The following is a 3,630-nucleotide window of genomic DNA, read 5'->3' on the forward strand; positions in this document are numbered from 1 at the left end:
AAGTCTTACAAAATAGCGGCTGAGTGGCTAACAACTGGAGGCTTCCCATGAAGGGAGGGAGAAACTGAGGGAAATTTTCACTAAAGGCAGAGATTCAGTGAAGGATATCATTGTAGCCAAGCCTTTATTCAGTTCTGCCAAGTCCAGGAGACAAAGAGGAACCCTTCACTGGGATCCCACGGCCATTTCATCAACAAATTGGCAAACCGAAACAATCTCTGGTGATCGTGGCCATTTCGAGCCAGCCCCAACTTTGTTTCCTCTTGCTGATTCATAAGTCCCATCACACTCAATGGGACATTCATGTACCCAATGTCTACTGCTGCTCCATAACATAAAGTCTCTGGGAAGCTCACAGAACAAATACAACAATTAATGACAGCACAGTATGGGGGTGGGGGTGGACTTCTGCCGCAATTGGTGCCAAAGATTATCGGGAGCGGTGAAAGACGCAGGAACACAGGAAGCTGCCTTCTGCCAAGTCAGGTCATTGGTCCACGCAGCTCAGCCTGGTTTTCCCTGACTAGCAGGGGATCTCCAGGGCTTCAGACACAGACCTTTCTAGCCTGATCTGCAGATGTGAGGATTGAGCCCGGGACCTTCTGCATGCACGGGAGATGCCTCCCCCCGGACCCCCCCCCCCAGTGAGGTGCCGGGTGAGGAGAAGTTCCCGGGGAGGGGAGAGAAGACTAATAGAGATAGGGAATGTATTTTACGGAGCCCATTGACCAATCAGGGAGTCCATCCAAAGGGCAACAGAGGCCACTGGGCTAGCATGCTGGTGAATGGGCAAGCTGTGCCTTAGGCAAACTGGGCTGCTGCTTTTGCAGCTGTCTTTGTTTCCTTGTATTGTTTGTGGCTCATGAGGATCCGGTCGTTTGGACAGGAGTCTTTCAGCAGACAATCCTGTTTTGGTGCGGAAGGGCCCCCACCCACCCTGCCACCTCTGCTACCCATGGAAAAGCAGCCCTGGCAGGGCAGGGGCCCCCTTGCTTCAAGGGGGCGGGGAGGAATGGCTCAAGGAGCTTGTGTTGCCTGGATCCAGGACTGGGTCAAATTGGATAATACAGATGTATTAGAATTGGAGGGACATGACAACAGGTTCGGATGGCATGCGTATGAATGGTACAATAAAGGGAAAATACATAAAGGATTCTATAACCATATAATCAGAAGATCACTTTCAAAAATATGGGAGAGGTATAAAGATTGGTGGCTGTCACCAATAGAAGCAACATCTATAGGAAAATAGATAAGAAGGAAAAATGACTTACATATAGGGATCTCTTAATGGAAACGGAAGGGAAATGAAAGTTGAAAGATTTTAAGGATATTAGAGAGCATATAAATGATTGGTTACAATTGTAATGGTTCTAGGGGTTGCTTGTGCGTAAATCGGTGCAACACCTGGCTGGGTTGCCTGAGTGAACCTTTTCTGTCCGGACAGCCAGTGGCTGTCTCAATCGCTGGCAGAATCCGTCAGTGGGCATTTCTTGAACTTCTTCCAGCAAAGAAGCTCTTTGACGCCTAGTCTCCTCCTACTCTCCCTGCACGGAAGCCTTCTGCGCAAGGAGGGTGTGGGCAGCAGAGGACCCTTACTCTCTCCGCTGGTCCCTGGCAAGGAGTCATGGGACCGCCTCGCCGATTCCCCCATCTGCCCCCTTCTCCACTGGTGCTACGCTGATTCTCTTCCCCAGAAGATGGGCTGCCTCTCCCCATCCCGGGATGCTCTCCGGGACCCCTCCGGAGCCCGCTCTCTCCCTCCGGCCCTGATGGCAGTTCCCTGACAACAATATTTTCAAGTAAATGAGGCATTTAAAGAAGACAAAAAGAAAGGATTTAGTTATACTCTGTCTAGATTTCAAAGAGAAATTGTAGATTATAATACTAAAACGATGACGAAGATGTATAGTCTGCTGTTAGAGTGGGAAACTAAAGATGAAGAAGTTAAATCTGTAATGATTAAGTGGGCACAAGATATGGGACATAATATACAAATGAAAAAGTGGGGGAAATTAAGGAAAATTGATTTAAAATTTACAGATTGTGTAATTTTGAAAGAGAATTATATGAAAATGATGTATCGATGGTACAGTGGTGCCTCGCAAGATGAAATTAATTCATTCCGCAAGTTTTTTCTTCTTGCGAGTTTTTCATCTTGCGAAGCGCGGTTTCCCATAGGAATGCATTGAAAATCAATCAATGCGTTCCCTTGACACACACTTCACATGCCAAGGACCCAGTGTTAAATGGCTTTGTTTTTGTTTTGTACAATTTTATTTGTGTGCAGCAGAAGAGTTAACTAGCAGCACCGTAGGTTCAGGAAGAAGGAAAGGAAACCTTATTAACTCCTTGGAATTCTTGTCAGGCCATCAATGCCTGGTAGACATAAGAAATGCAGAAAACATTTTATCACCTTTAATATATCTAAGGCCACTAAGCAGTTTCACATCAGGGATCCGTGTGTGCAAACCAGCTAACAACTTCCAGCAGAAATGACTTGCAACCGGTTACAGGATCAGGCCCACTCCGATCCTGCTGAAAGCTTGGGCTGTTACTTCTGGGAATGCTTGGGCCACCAAGGAAGATTTTGGTTGTGTTCAGGCCCTAAGGCCAAATGAACAGGATGAAACAGCTGTTTTCTCAGTTGCAGCAACTTCATACCCTCCAAGGGCCTCGATTTTCCAGGGACCATCCTGGAATTACAAAACCCGGCTCCTGATTTGATCCCAGAATGTCCCTATTCCCCCCCCCCTCCAGTGCTGCTGCTGCTGCTGAGCTGGGGGAGGAGGAGGAGCTGGCGCTTGTCCTGAGTGACAGGGGGCTGCAAGGGAGCACCCCATGGCCTCTCCACCCTTGGGCAGCTTGTAGCGGCTGCTGGAGAGCAGATGAGGAAGAGGAGGAGAGGATGCTGCTACCAGCAGAGGGGCCCAGCCCCACACAATGCCCTGGCTCTGAGGGGCAGGCAGAGGGCAGGGCCACCCTGGGTGGCAAAGCATCTTGATTTATTTATTTTTTAAAAAAATGTTTAGTTCATCCATGTCTAGCCTTGCTCCCTTGTAAAATTTAGGTTTTGTGTGTGCTTTTCTTGTTGTAAATCTAGCAAAGAATAAAACAAAACAATATCAAGATTAAGGGGTTTTCTCAGGGCGCTGGAGGTGCGCTGTGCCCTGTTGGCTTAGGGGTGACAGCACTCGCCTTACTTCAGACAGGAAATGCTCTGGAGGGGAGCAAAAATGGGAGGGAGGGAGAAATGTCCCTATTTTCATCTAAGGAATGTTGGAAGGTCTGCAGTTTTGGAGAATCTGTACAAAAATCATTTATGTTCTACTGCATTTACCTGAAACAGAAAATTGATATATATTTTTTTTAAAATGAAGCAAGTAAATTCATCCTTGTGTGGTTTTTTTAAGCCACTCTTGCTCCCATTGTATTCCTGCAATGCAACTGTGAAAAAAACTATTTTCGGTGGGAAAGGGGGAATATAATACTGTATATGAAATATTTATGCATAACTGCTAATAAGAAAACTACAGTTTAGTATCAGTAAGGCACTGCACAGCAGTGTGTGTGTGTGTGTGTGTGTGTGTGCACGCGCACTCTCACAAACACTCACAAATTCTTTCAACC

This window comes from Podarcis cretensis (genome assembly GCF_951804945.1).
Source record: "Podarcis cretensis genome assembly, chromosome: 3".
Taxonomy (NCBI): domain Eukaryota; kingdom Metazoa; phylum Chordata; class Lepidosauria; order Squamata; family Lacertidae; genus Podarcis; species Podarcis cretensis.